The sequence below is a fragment of the Heloderma suspectum genome, chromosome 3, assembly GCF_057233095.1.
Source record: "Heloderma suspectum isolate Gila_16-S chromosome 3, 16-S_ref, whole genome shotgun sequence".
Taxonomy (NCBI): Eukaryota; Metazoa; Chordata; class Lepidosauria; order Squamata; family Helodermatidae; genus Heloderma; species Heloderma suspectum.
The window spans coordinates 7242911-7258101 of record NC_139460.1 but is presented as its reverse complement, the minus strand read 5'-3'; the positions used below and the strand labels follow the sequence as shown (position 1 = coordinate 7258101).

The window sequence follows — 15191 nt, the reverse complement described above, 5'->3', positions numbered from 1 at the left end:
TGTAGGCCTTTTCTCTGTCTAAACATGCATAGGAGTGCACCCTTAGTTACTGGAATTTTCAGGCCACACTTACTAGCCAGGGTGGGGGCCAAAAATTGTGTTGTTTCTCCATGAGTAGGTCTTCAAGATTCACAAGAACATAAGGAAAGTTATTCTGGATCAGACCAAAGGACTATCTAGTCTAGTATTCTGTTCCCACAGAATACTGGACTAGATACCAGTGGGAAACCCATGAACGCAACAGCACCTCCTGTTCATGTCCCCCAGTAACTGACATACAGATACTGGATAGCCAACACGGCTACTAGCACTCAATAGCTTTATGAATTTGTCCAACCCCCTTTTAAAGCCATCCAAAGTGGTGGCCATCACTACGTCTTGTGCTAGCCAATTCCATAGTTTAACTCTGCGCTGTGTGAAGGACTTCCTTTTATCTGCCCTGAGTCTGCCACCAGTCAACTTCATGGAATGTTTATTACTATTTCTTTAAAACATTTCTAAGCCGCGTTTCAAGACAATAGCCTCCCCAAAGTGGCTTTCAACCATAAAACTTATAATAAAAACTGATATAGTAATAAAACTGCTAACGTTCATAAAAACAACAAACCCCAGCATAAAACATCTGGCCTAGGCAGTACTCAAAGCCTACAACACAATGACCCCACGTTCTAGTATTATGAGAGAGGGAGAAACTTCTCCCTGTCTGCTTTGTCCACACCACACATGATTTTGTACACCTCTATCATGCCCCCCCTTACTCGCCTTTTTTCCAAGCTAAACAATCCCAGGCGTTGTAAGCTTCCCTCATAGGGGAGTTGCTCCAGCCTCTTGATCATTTCTGTTTTGTACCTTTTCCAGCTGTAAAACATCCTTTCTGAAGTGCAGCGACCAGAGGTGTACATGCAGTATTTCAAGTGTGGTCGCACCACAGATTTGTATTAAGGCATTATTATATAGATAGATTCCTTTCCTAATATTTTCTATTCCTAATTCTAATTCTGAAGACTCCCATTTCTGCAAGAATCTGCTCAGATGAGCAGTACTGACACGTCAGCAGCCAAATCACATGAGCTTGTCTTTTGCAAACTGAAAAACTACAATTTGGGAGCAGGCAAACATCACAAAGCTTCATGGCTCCCATGTTGCAACTGCTCACGAGAGAGACAGACAGAGAGAGAGGGGGGGGGGTTGGGGGGAATCGGCCTCCAAAGGATCATTCAAGCTCACTTTCATTATGCATGTGTCTACCAGAAGAGAATCAGTTTGAATTTTGGCCAGTAAGCCAACACCAATTTTTTCCAGCTGACTGACAAGAAGCAGCCTGAATAACAACAAGGACAGGACATCTGCTTTGGAGGAACAGGCACTGTTTTGAAACTTCTGCTGTGCCCGGGTGATCATGGGTGCCCAAGCTCAACTTCTATATTTGTAAACAAAATATTTTTGATTAGGATTCCCAATCCTAATTTTTTAAAAAAGGCTCCTACAAGCCCCCTACCTTCTTCTCGCAAGGAAACTAACCCTCCAGAGGATGATCCAAACACCAATATGTCTTAGTTATACACTGGAAAAGACAAGCCTCTAGGGCAGGGGTAGACAATGTAGTTAGTGCCCTCCAGATGTTTTGGACTATAAATCCCATAATTCCCAACCGTTGACCATACTGGCGGGGGCTGCTGGGAGTTGTGGCCCAAAACATCTGGAGGGCATCACATTCCCATTCCCTGTCCAAGGGTTTCAAGGGTCAACGTTCTGCACGCAGTAAGAGCTAAGCAGAGCTCTAGCTCAGCCTCCCCCACCTGGTGCCCTCCAACACATCTGGAGGGCTAGAGGTTGGGGAAAGCTGGCCTAGTTCCAGAACCTTGGCAAGCTCACATGCTTGCTAGCTTCAGCAGTAACAGAATGAAAGTCAATCACAAGGAAAACCAAACTACGCAGGAAACTGAGGCCCTGCTCTGTGAACCTGGTAGGAATCCTGCTTTCCCTCCCCTGCCCGGGGACAGGGTGATGCCCAAGGCAGAAAATCTAACTGGTGCCCCACGTCACACAGAAAGAATGTGCTGCTCATTAAGGATACTCCAAAATGTGTCAGCTAAGGTAGATGCCTCACCGCCCTCCAAGATGTCATCAAGCATTGTCCACTCACCTGCAAGAATGCCTACAGAGGCTCACGAGCACTAGAAACCTCCTTCTTAAGGGCAGTTCAAGTTTTCGGAATATTGAATTCTCTACTAAATTCTGATTTCTGCACTTTGCATGTGGAGATGTCAACTCAAAATGTCATAAATAACCCACAGAACATCTACCACACATCCCTTCCCACAGCTTCTCTCCAAAACTGCTGATTACCACGTACATATTTACACAGTAAAAAGATCGAAGTGTGGGAGACTTGCCCTTCAGCCTATAAAAGTGGGTGGTGCTGAGCATCCCCATCTTGCGTTCTTCTTCAATGAGTTGTAAACGCTGACATGGGGTCTGCGTGTGTTTCACATCATTGGCTGCTGCTAGCGGAGAAGGGGAAAATGCACAGTGTGATGGTATTTAGACATTCCAGACCACTGAGGGAGAGTGCGACTTCGGGTGTCTTTCCCAGGGGCAGCCCCATGACTCCAGTAACATACAGTTCCGCCCCGCAATCACACACTGAAAGCCAAACGTCCCAGAAGTGTCAAGCTCAGATCTAAGCTGTGGTCAAACACTTTATCATGGCCCAGCTGGAGGAATCCTCCTCTGAGGAGGAGCTACAGCTCCCAGAGATAGACAATGTCAAGGAGCCACCCATGTCAGGAAACCTGGGGGAGCCTGGGCCCTCAGGGGAGATCATCACTAGTCTGTCCCCACAGGAGGAGGGGAATTCCGCCTCTGAGGTGGAGGACGGATGACCCCCTAGCACCCAAGAGGGTCATCACCTCAAAAGGCAGGCAAGCAGGGCTCCTTTGAGAAGAAGTGCTCGATTACAAAGGAGGGCTCCTCAAGAGGAAAGGACTCTGCAGGAGCAAGGCCCTCCTCCAAACTAGGCCTTTTGCCAGAGGGCCTGTAATGCATTGCATCTGAGCCCTGGGTGGGGCTCAGGAAGCTCTGGCTATATAAGCCTTCAGTTTCAGCCTAGCCAGTGCTGGAACAACAACATTCTACCAGCTCCAGTGCCATGTATCTTGTTTTTCTGTCCTTGCCTTGTGACTGAGCCTCTGTGTTACTGACCCTTGGACCCCTGCTTGATTCTGCTTCTGGACTGTATATTGCATCCACCTGCTTAACTGTGCTTTGACCTTTGCCTGTATCTTGACCACTCCTGCCTTAGCCTGATCCCATACTGGACTGAAACCTTTGTGGGTGACCATTTGCCTGCCGCCTTGCCTTTTGGACTGCCCCATAATTTGCCCCAAAACTGAGTCTGATTCAGCCATAGCAGGGCAGACTTCAAATCTGTGCCAGCTTTAACAAGGTGTGATGCCTCGCCAATGCAAAAGTAGAGGTCCGCGGGGAAAGGCTACTTTTGCAGAAAACTTCATCTTCACCCAATCAATTAATAAACATGGGGACATTTTCTTTAGAAGTAAGATATGAAATTGCCTTATATCTCAGCAACTGGCAGTCAGTAGCATACTAAGAAGACAGGAAGCTGCCTTATACCGAGTCAGGCCATGTCCATCGAGCCCAGTACAGTCTTCTCCAGCCTTGCTCCTGGTGGTGCCCTCTGGATGTTTTGGACTCCAGCTTCCATCATCCCTGACATTGGCTGTGTTGGCTGGGGATGATGGGAACTGAAGTCCAAAACATGTAGAGGGCGCCAGGTTGGGGGAAGGCAGGTCTCCTCTGGGTATTGGTGGTGCTCTGTATGGCCTCACGCCTAGATCTTTTCTCAGCCCTTCTAGCAAAGACCCTTTTAGACTGCAGATTGAACCCAGAACCTTCTGCGTGCAAAGCAGGTGTCCTTCTACTGAGCCATGAAGAGTTAGCACTGTTTTCCTAGGAATATTACTATCTCGCCCATGGATGGGAGGAGACCAGGAAACAGGCCAGCTTTGGCTCATACAATGCTTCCCCAATGCCGAGGGTCTGTACACAAGTCTTCCAGCTTGGTTCTTTTTCAAGAAATAATTATTGAACCAGAGAGCTGACATACAATTAAAGCATTACAGGGTGCCTGCACCAGCCATCATCGGTTACCCTAAATCACGGGGTCCCCAACGCAGCGCCTGCAGGGACCTCCAACCCGGGAAACTCTCCCGTCCCAGCCCCCTTCATGTAAAATTGTTTGAAGAAAAATCTTGGACAAAGTTTAAACAGTCTTCTTTTTCTCCCTTTCTAGCCTCTAGCCTTGCTCTTTCTCTCCCCTTTACCCTTGTGCCTTGCTCTTTCTCCCTTTCTAGCCCTGCTCTTTCTCTCCCCCCTACCCACACCACTTCAGCTCACTTTTTGACTAGCGAGGCCCCCTCAGCAGCTATTCTGTGACTAGCTACATCATCCTCTGTAGGACTGATGTTGTGATAGTGCCCCAAATTCCCAAATGTGCCCATGGGTCCAAAAAGGTTGGGGACTCCTGGCCTTCACCTTTTCTCTTTCTGCCATTTTCTTATTCTCTCTCTCTCTCTCTCTCTCTCTCTTTCTGACACCTGTTTTCTCTCCCTCCCTCCTCCTCCCCAGTGGGCTGCTGTGGGAGGGACTGAAAAAGGTTGGGGACCCCTGCCCTAGATGGATGCCAATACAGCTTTTTTTGGCAGAGGGGAGAAAGAGACAGAGGCAGGTGGCCTACAAGTTGGAGAGTCAGGTGGCCTAGAGGTGTAAAGAGAGGGTTAATCAGATCTGTGGGATTTTCAGCTCACCCAGTTAGGCTTGGGCTGGTGGACGACGTCGCACCACAGAGAAGCTGAGTACTGGAATTCCAGGGAAGCCACGACTGGAATCAACAGTTGCAAGTCGCCCAACTGTCACCGCTTCAGCTCTTGGATCCCGAAGGAACCAGAGCCCTCACTGCAGGAAGAGGAAGCACCCTCAGAGCAGTGAAAGCAGGGACCCCCCACAGCACTACTTACAGCCTAAGTCTGAGCTCCAACGCAATCTAGCATCAGTCACACGCCTGACTAAACACAGCAGTAAAAACGGAGCTTGTTCATTTCACACCTCATTCTGTAGCAGGGGTGTTGAACCTCAGGTCCGGAGGCCACATTTGCCTCTCCTAAGGGCCAACTCTCCCCAGAGGGCTGCAACCCCTTCCCCACTTCACCATGTTGTTCCCGCTTTTTCCCCCAGAGTGTTTGGTGGTTTCCCAGCTTATTTCCCCACCCACCACCACCACCACTGCCAATTCCAAAAGTGTGAAATGGCTCCACTGAGGCTTCATTACTGTCGGAAAGAGCTTTATGCTCAACTATGCTGGTATTTTTCATATTTGGGGCCTGCCCCTTTGGCCTTTGGCCCCACCCCCCACTGGTGGCCCCACTCACCACCTGAGAGCTTCTCTAAAATGGAATTTGGCCCTGGGGCTGAAAGAGACTCTGCATCCCTGTTCTACAGCCATCCTTGGTGCTCAGCTTCTTTGGTTCGCATAAGGACACATTACTCTTTTAGTTGCTTTGCAAGCCACTTTGTTCTCACAACAACAAATAGGAGGATGACACTCAGAGGCCGGAACAACAGCCCCTGCTTACGGAACATTTGTTCCCAAATAATTACTGTGAGAGCAGAGCTGATTCCACGGAAAGCACTGGTCGCCTCTGCTCATCGGGGACAGCGTCAATACCTCCACGAATGAACAACAGCAGCGTCACATGCTCAGGGCAGACCCAAGATGCCAGTACTGCACTGAGCAAGACAGGCAAGGCAAGGGGGCATTACATGGCTGAAAACTCATGGGCTGTGTGGACGCAGGGTTCCCAAACAGCCATGGTTCGGAGGATCAGGAACACGCCACGGGCTCAGATGCTCCCACCACATTCCTGTGCTCTGATTCCCCTCCATGGCCTCCTACTTTGATCGAACCATCACTTCCGATTGCATTTAAACCCAGCAAACTATATTTGTTTCTTTTTGCAAACCACAGTGTGCCCAGTCTGGACCCTGGAAGCAGCAAGAAACTATGGTTTAATCAAACTAGGAAGTCCAGGAGGGAATTGGGGAACACAAAGGAAGGAGAAGCACGCAAACTCCAGGCCGGCAGTGTAGTGGAGCCAGGGCTGGCAGGGTCACCCGGGGGCACAGTTTTATTAGCAGACGTCATCTGCCACCCCCACCCCTCAGAACAGTGGAGGCTGGTGGCTCCGATGTCAATGGGGCAGTGAATCTGCTCTGAGGTTCAGCCAGAACTCTAAAGGAGCTACCTAAGGTGTCCTTGGATAGTTCCTTGAGTTCTGACTAGTTCTGACTGAAACCCAAAGCAGATTCACTGCCCCACTGACATCGGAGCCACCAGCCTCCACTGCCTCAGAATGCCGTGTTCCCCCTGAGCTTAGCTGTAACCCTCACAGTAGCTGAGGATGAAAGGGATTCTCCCAGCAACAATATATTGTTCCCTCTTGTAATGCAAAGTCTTTGAATCATACAGGCCAATCTCTCTACTAAATGTAGATTATAAAATTTTCACAAAGGTACTTACAAACCGGATGAAAACCTTTCTAACAAATTACATACCTCTGGACCAAACGGGATTTGTCCCCAAACATCAAATATCCGACCCAATTAGGAGACTATTAAATATAATCGAATACAGCAAAACTACAGCATCCCCATGAACCATTTTGGCATTAGACATATTCAGAGCTTTTGACTGCATAGAACCCACATTCCTAATCAGTATGATGGACAAATATGGGTTCGGCACAAAATTTAAGCACGTCCTACATCAAATCTACTCTCGCTCAGAAGCAAAACTGAGAATAAATAATTATGACTTGGTTCCAATAACCATCCGACGTGGAACAAAACAAGGACGCCCATTGTCACCACTCCTGTTCACATTAGTATTAGAACCTCTAGCAGACAAAATCCGTAAAGAACTAGATCAATACGGGATGAGGATAAACTCACATCCCCACACGATAAGCCTTTATGCGGATGACATGGTCGTATACACGGAACAGCCGACAGCAGCCGCAGTTAAACTTAAATTAATCCTGGCTGATTTTGCACACGCGGCAGGCCTACACGTTAAGTATTCAAAATCAGAGGCCATCTTTTTCAACACAGCAGCAAAAATGCAAAGTCTTTGGGGCGGCTTGGTCTTGAATGGACAATTAAGACAGTTTAGCTTTACAAAAGTCCTGCTCCTGGTGGAGATGAAAATGGCTAGAACTGTTTTGTTGATATGGATCAACACAGCGGCTTGAACTTCAGCATTGCCACTACACCACTGCTCAAGGCTGAGGCACAAATTAGCTAAACCATGGTTTGGGCATTACGTGTGAACTGAGCCACAGTTTGCACCCACCCCTCATCTTCCCTGAGCAGCTCAGATCAAACATAAGGGGGCCACAGTTTGGGAATGGGGCATTCACACAAGGAACAGTTTCATGGGCCGGATTAAGGAACTTTGCAGGCCAGTTTAGGCCTGTAGACCAGAGGTTCCCCATCGCTGCTCTAACAGTTCAGATTCACAGGTGAAATTCTAGCTTCCTTTCTTGGCTACTCTACCTGAAAAACAAAAAACCTATAGTGAATGACATTTTGAAAACGCCAGCAGTGCATTGGAGCCTTTCTATCCCTACGCATGTGCAGAATACATCCCCACAGCATGGAATAAATACAGCTTGCCGCTGTACACTCAGGAAAGGAAGACAGGGCTTCCAGATCAGAATATATGCCTTGCATGCAAGTTTAGCCCTGTTACCTTTACAAGCAACCAACCAGAAATCTATCCAAGGTGTAAGCAGCATAAGGCTGTGTTATTTCCTAAACACCCATCAGTGAAGCACACATTTTTTCTGAATTAAAATTGGCCGCATGTTTCACTCTGTCTAAGAAAAGGCTTCAACTTTTAGAGTGTATACAGCTAAGATCTGCCCTCAGTGGAGCCTGATCCCTGTGCATGAGTCACTGTCCTGAGCACAGCTTCCGGAAGGATAGCTAAAAAGCAGTGATACATGCAGAGAAGCAAAAGGCAACATCCATCAAGAGTGAGTACTATTTTGGCTGCATCTCTGTAATGAGATTGGCAGAAGGATACAACTGATCCGGACATGTAGCAGAATTCCCTGCTACCACCAACAGAGGCTCACAGGAAGGAGACCACTGCAGGTAATCATTCAGAGAAGCACCGGACATCCTCTGTCTAGGGATGAGATCTTCAGGATCACAGGAGCCCTTCGTTATACTTTTCCACAGAGCTTTAGCAGTTCTCCCATAGCACTGTGGTGCGTCTTGGTCCACAGTTTGGAAATGACCGACGTATGATAATGTCTATTAAGCTCAATTTGCCAAATCATTTTTCATGAATTATTGCAGCCACTGGGTCATGCAGAGAAGGCTCATTTATCATACCGAGCAAGCGGTATAAATTCTTCTCTCAATGTAAAGCCAGAGTACCCATGTACCTCTGGCAAATGTTGGGGTGGGAAAGATGACGACAGAAATGGGATGGCACCACAAAGATGGAAAAAGGAGGAGGAAAACTGGAGATGTTGAAAAGGGTTTTATTTGTTGGCCCAAAGCGGTTCAGAAAATTCTTCCTCAGGGGCAAGTAGGGATGTCAGAGAAATCCACAACAGATTCAAACGGGTTTGGATTTCTGTGAATCTGAGCTGCGGATTCCACAGCAAACCATTTTTTTCTGAGTCATGGAGATTCTGTGGACTTGGGGACTGGCTTTTCACTTGTGGGGGGGATTTACACTAATTTGAATCAGTGCTAATGTGGATTAGCGCTGCTTGTGCTCATTCTCACTTGCTCTAATGTGTGAATGCAAAGTAGCGCAAATGCAAAGTAGCGCAAATTCTATTTAGCGCAAGTAGAACGAAATGCTGGTTTAAAAAAATCCAATTCTGTCGATGTGAGGAAACCAAAATCGAGAAACTCTGTGCAGAGGGGCTACAGCTCAGAGGTGCTTTACTGCTACTTCACATGTTCCAAATCTCAGCCCTCAGTTAGAAACAACCTTTTGTGGGCTGAGCTCGCTCTGGCCCATGTTAAACTTTCCATGCGAGCGAAAAACCAAAGCCAAGATATGCCTTCATACAAGATCAACAGCCAAGGAACACATTTCCACCTGCTACCCTGAATTATCGAGGTGAACGGCAGAGATGGAACAATTGCACCAGCTTAAAATCACATTCTGAGCCACTGTTTTTGTGCTAAAATGTGCAAGAGTTTTGTTTTGTTTATTGCAATTAATCAAAATTAAGGAGAGGGAGGAGCACACAGTCATTTTAACATGCCCTCAGAAAGCAGGCATTTGGCACAACTGTTACTAGGGACATATAGACTTTGTTATATCCATTCCATCTGTGTTTTGCGAATTGTCAGGCATCTTTCATTCTGTCATTCACTCATTGACAGAATCAGATTTTTCTCAGTTTCCCAAACTTGCATTCGCATTGGTAAATGCATACTTGTGCAGATGTACTTCCAAAAATATGTATTTGCACAAATGCGCACATCCCCCTAAAATCTGCATTTTCAGGCCTTAGCCTATGGAGGGAAATGCGCATTTTCAGTCAGTGGGGGGTTTCCCTCATTTTTTGTATGATTAGATCTGCGTACAATTCCGAAAAGTACAAAAGTGATCCACAAGTCTGTGGAAGCAATGCGGCTTGGAAGAAGCTGCTCCGCTGTGGAACCTATGGGTCAGATTCATAGAGATCCAAACTCATTTGACTCCGTTGTGGATTTCTACAACATTCCTAACTGTGACCAAGTCATTCTTGCACTAAGTAGGCAGTGAAGTTGGTTTTTTCAAAAGCTGTATGAACTTTTTAAAAAATGTAGGCTGAAGGCAGACATATCGCTTCCTAAACCTGTTTGTCCAGAAGAGACTCTGGGACAAAAGTATTGTGTGCATACACCAAGGGAAGCAAATCCAAAATCACTTCAGGCTGGGACCTGAAATCAGATTTTAAGAGAGCTGAAAGTGGTTTGGGCAGGGCTTCCCAAGTGAATACACACATAATTCATCCCACTGTTGCCCCAAGTCAAATAGGTTTTAGAGACAATATGAGAACCAGCAGCTCCTGTTTGACTAGAGGCAAAAGTAGGATACATATTCACAGCATGAGCAGAGAACCCTCTCTTTCCGTCCACCTTCATCTCCCTGAAAACAAATTGCCTGTCTACATCAGGCTTGAGTGACAGGATTCCAAATTCCAATTTTAGGGCCCAAATTAGATGCAACTTGGGCAGCCAACGTTGTTTGTTCACGTGTCTGTCTGGTTCATACATAACACAAAGGAGGTGTTAATATTAACATTAAAAGAGGTACATGAGTGAGGGAAGCCAAAAAAAAATGTCACCAGGTAACAGCACATTAAGCGGGCCTTCACCACTGCCACCAGAGAAGCCACAGCTGGGGGAGGGGGGTGTCCAAACACCACTTCACATACACACACACACACACACACACAACCTGCAACATAAGAACATAAGAAGAGCCCTGCTGGATCAGACCAAGGGTCCATCGAGTCCATCATTCTGCTCACACAGTGGCCAACCAGCTGCCCACAGGAAACCCACAAGCAGGACATGAGTGCAACAGCACCCTCCCACCCATGTTCCCCAGCAATTGGTGCACATAGGCAGACTGCCTCTGATGCTGGAGGTAGCAGATAGCCCTCAAGCCTAGTAGCCATTGATAGCCTTCTCCTCCAGGAATTTGTCTAACCCCCTTTTAAACCTTTTAAACTGGTGGCCATCACTACATCTCATGGTAGTGAATGTGCGAAGAGGTCCTTCCTTTTATCTGTCCTGAATCTCCCCCAATCAGCTTCATGGGGTGACTCTGGGTTCTAATATTATGAGAGAGGGAGAAAAATGTCTCCCCTGCATTTGTTTCCCATACATGCAACCATGCAGCCTGGCTCCGATCCTGGAAGTAAGCCGAGCTGAGGAGAGCAGGGGCCTGACGTGACAGAACGCAGGCGGACCAAGGCAGGGGAGGGCAGGTCTGTGCCGCTCAACTGTATACCTGGTGTAGAAACTAAAACACACACCACAACGTATATGTGAACCGGGCACACACAGGTAACCCACACATGGCTTCCCCGGCACATCCAGTTTGGCCCTTCACCCAGTCTATAGGCAGGGTAAGTTACGGGTGTTTGTTTACTGAAAATTGTATGCCCCACTTTATAGACCCCCACCCCACCCCTATGAGGAAATCTTAGGGTTCAAAAAATGCAATGTTGCTACAAAGGAAGAATAATTCAATGCATCTACAACCTTAATCTATAGAAGTTTTAGGGCACAATCCCACGCTGGCTGGGGAAAGCTGGGAGCTGTAGGACTTTTTTCTGTCTAAACATGCATAGGAATGCATCCTTAGTCTCTTTTGGAGGGATGTGGGGGGAGTGAAAATAAATAATCACAATAGAAAATACACTGAAGTCACAATTATCACAGTAAAGCCAAAATAAGTGTTAAAAATATGCCTTAGTCATCCTGCAGAGATTAACCAAAAAAGCAAAACAAAAAACCTCTCCTGTCCTGACTGGTATCACCAGTCCTTGGTGCTACCGAGTGCTGCAATCTGTTACAATCCCTTTTCAATTCTTCCCACTTCCCAACCAAGCCTTCGCCCCGGCCCTTAGGGATATAGAGGAAGCTCATCCTTCCAGCCCTTTAACCATTGCCTTAGTGGGAAAGTGTGTATCACACTAAAAACAGTTAGGTAAGAACTTATTTACTGGACTGGGTGACGTGGTGTTTTGCCTTAAGCTGGGACAGACACGTAAGAAGGTACCGGACTCAACCTGTGTTTTTAAACACAACATTCTGGAGAAGGGAACAACTGCGCCACCCTATCACAGACCTGCGACAACGTATGCCCCTCTACCATTTCACACAATCACTCCCCCAACACACACACAAATACACCCAAGAAATTAATGTTCTAGATGTACACCAGCATGAAATAATTCTTCTCGTCTAGCAGCCCTCCACTCGCTTTTTGAACCCCCAGGTTTCCCTGCATGTGGCCTTGAATGCTAAAGCAGAAAGGTCCCCTTCGACCCAAATGGGCAGCATTGCAGATATTGGATAACCTCCATCTGGCCCGCTTAAGGCTCGTAAAGCTTGCTATTATTAGAAAACCCAACAAACCCTCCCCCTACCGGGAGAGCATTAGCCTGGATCAGCCAGCTATTTAGACTGGGACAAAAACCAAGCGGCTCCTGGACTCCCACCTTGCAAGTGCACAGATATCCTCCATTAAGAGCATCAACGAGGGCAGGGGCGGCGGGGACAAGCTAAATGTGGTACAAACAGGCGCTACCCTGGGCTCACCTGCCCTGGGGCCCCCTTTAATATTCACCCTGTGATCCAAGCCAGGTAGCTGCCATCTTAAAATTTCCCAACATGCCCCCAACGTAGCATCAACCTGGAGCATTGTGGGGAATTATACGGCAGGCACCAGTTACAGCACTGCTTCCACTGAGGTCAAGTAAACCCACAGTTGTGGGAGGAGCCCGACCAGAGGGTGCTTTGCCACAGGGCCCCTTGAACCTTCCCCTTGAGGCATTTATTTATGGCAGTAATCCCCCAGCCCAGGGCACACTCAATTACTGTGAGAAATGAGCTTTTAAAAACTGAATGGCTTTTGTGAGCCCAAAGCACAGACCCACCTAGAGTGACCACTTACTTACATATCAACCAAAAGAGGACACTGCTTTGCAGGTATAATTTTAGACATATAATTCATACATCTAGGTGCACATTTAGAAATCATTACTATAATCTAAATAAAAATACATCTCATCATAGTGAGAAGACTATGACCAGGCGACCTGTCAGCCTCTAACAAATAGGGCCCCATAGCTCACCGGCGGCCAGGGCAGAGCTGTCAGGATTGATATAATATAATCCCATCACACTGCCCTGGGCAACGCTGAGGCAGTAACATTCTGCACGGGCTGCGGCTTCCGGACAGTCTTCAAGGGAAACCCCATGTAAAGCACGTTGCAGCAATCCAATCAGACAAAGCAACTCTTATGGAATGTACATAAAAGCTAGAAAGCTGGCATTACTGACTGTTCTAAAGAAAAGCTACTTTCCCCAACCTGGTGCCCTCCAGATGTTTTGGACTTCAACTCCCATCAGCCCCAGACAGCATGGCCAATGCCAGGAATCCCAGGAGTTGTAGTCCAAAACATCTGGAGGGCACCAGGTTGGAGAAGGCTGCCTTAGAGAAATATAATGTTTACAACATTAAAATAACACAAAGCCTTAACAGTAACATAGAACTGAGAGGAATTATTATTCAACCAGTTAAAAATACAATACATTTTAAATGCCTGGGTGAACAGAAAGGTTTTAACCTGGTGCTAAAAGAAAGACAGTGCAAGACCCAGGATAGCATTCCTGATTCAGGGAGCCACCACAGAGGAGGCCCTGTCTTTTGTACATGTATAATGCACCTACAAGCTAGGCTTCAGCAGTATGTGAACCGAAAACTACCGGAAGTACAAGCTAGGTTTCGAAGAGGCAGAGGAACTAGAGATCAAATCGCCAACGTTCGCTGGATCATGGAGAAAGCAAGAGAATTCCAGAAAAACGTCTATTTCTGCTTCATTGACTACGCTAAAGCCTTTGATTGTGTGGATCACAACAAACTGTGGCAAATTCTCAAAGAGATGGGAGTACCAGACCACCTTACCTGTCTCCTGAGAAAGCTGTACGAGGGTCAAGAAGCAACAGTAAGAACCGGACATGGAACAACCGATTGGTTCAAAATTGGGAAAGGAGTACGATAAGGCTGTATATTGTCGCCCTGCTTATATTTAATTTATATGCAGAGTACATCATGAGAAACGCCGGGTTGGATGAATCACAGGTCGGAATTAAGATTGCCGGGAGAATTATCAACAACCTCAGATATGCAGACGATACCACCCTAATGGCAGAAAGCAAAGAGGAGCTACAGAGCCCCTTGTTGAGGGTGAAAGAGGAGAGTACAAAAGCTGGTTTGAAACTCAACATTAAAAAAACTAAGATCATGGCATCTGGCCCCATCACTTCCTGGTATATAGAAGGGAAAGAAATGGAAGCAGTGACAGATTTTACTTTCTTGGCCTCCAAGATCACCGCAGACGGTGACTGTAGCCATGAAATTAAAAGACGCTTGCTCGTTGGGAGGAAAGCTATGGCAAACCTAGACAGCATAGTAAGAAGCAGAGACATCACCTTGCCGACAAAGGTCCATATAATCAAAGCTATGGCTTTCCCAGTAGCAACGTATGGCTGTGAGAGCTGGACTATAAGGAAGGCTGAGCGCCGAAGAATTTATGCTTTCGAACTGTGGTGCTGGAGAAGACTCTTACGAGTCCCCTGGACTGCAAAGAGGTCAAATCAGTCCATCCTAAAGGAAATCAACCCTGAGTGCTCATTGGAAGGACAGATGCTGAAGCTCAAATATTTTGGCCACCTAATGCGAAGAGAAAACTCCCTGGAGAAGACCCTGATGCTGGGAAAGATTGAAGGCCAAAGGAGAAGGGGATGGCAGAGGATGAGGTGGCTGGATAGCATCACCGATGCAGTGGATATGAACTTGAGCACACTCCGGGAGAGAGCAGAGGACAGGAAGGCCTAGCGTGCTATGGTCCATGGGGTCACGACGAGTCGGACACGACTTAACAACTGAACAACAATGCACTCCTCCTATAGCTGGACCATGGAGAAGCGGACAGAACAGAAGAACTCATAGAAAACAGATGCTGATTTCCAGCTCCAGCACAGGGATGAAAAACAACAACATTTGGGATTCCACTGAGTAGAAGGCCATAAACAGCTGCTATTTTTGGCCTCATTATTCCTGTCCTTTCCTCCGCCCCTCCCCACAACGCTCATCAAGACCATAAATTAATTCTACTAAAAACATAAAGGGAAAGTTTTGAATCAATATGATCAGAGCCACCATAAAATAGGTTGTTGTTTTCTAAAAGCCACTAATTTAGCCTTACTGGCCATTTGGAAGGTTCTTCCAGGAAGTGGATCAATAATTTCCTGGCATTTGTGTGCTTATTTGCAAGAATGTTATCCCACTTTCCCCA

The 15191-nt window shown here is 46.8% G+C and overlaps 1 protein-coding gene across 6 annotated transcripts in view; it reads right to left on the bottom strand.

Moving 5' to 3' along the window:
- GDPD5 (glycerophosphodiester phosphodiesterase domain containing 5) overlaps positions 1 to 15191 on the bottom strand; it is a 217664-nt gene that overhangs the window by 164669 nt on the left and 37804 nt on the right. The window contains exon 2 of one of the 6 annotated variants that reach the window (XM_084842420.1): positions 4830 to 4977. The exons of the other annotated variants lie outside the window; for them this stretch is intronic. The gene's annotated coding sequence lies outside the window, so the exon portion shown is untranslated. The remainder of the gene's footprint in view (positions 1 to 4829; positions 4978 to 15191) is intronic. 6 annotated transcript variants of the gene reach the window in all.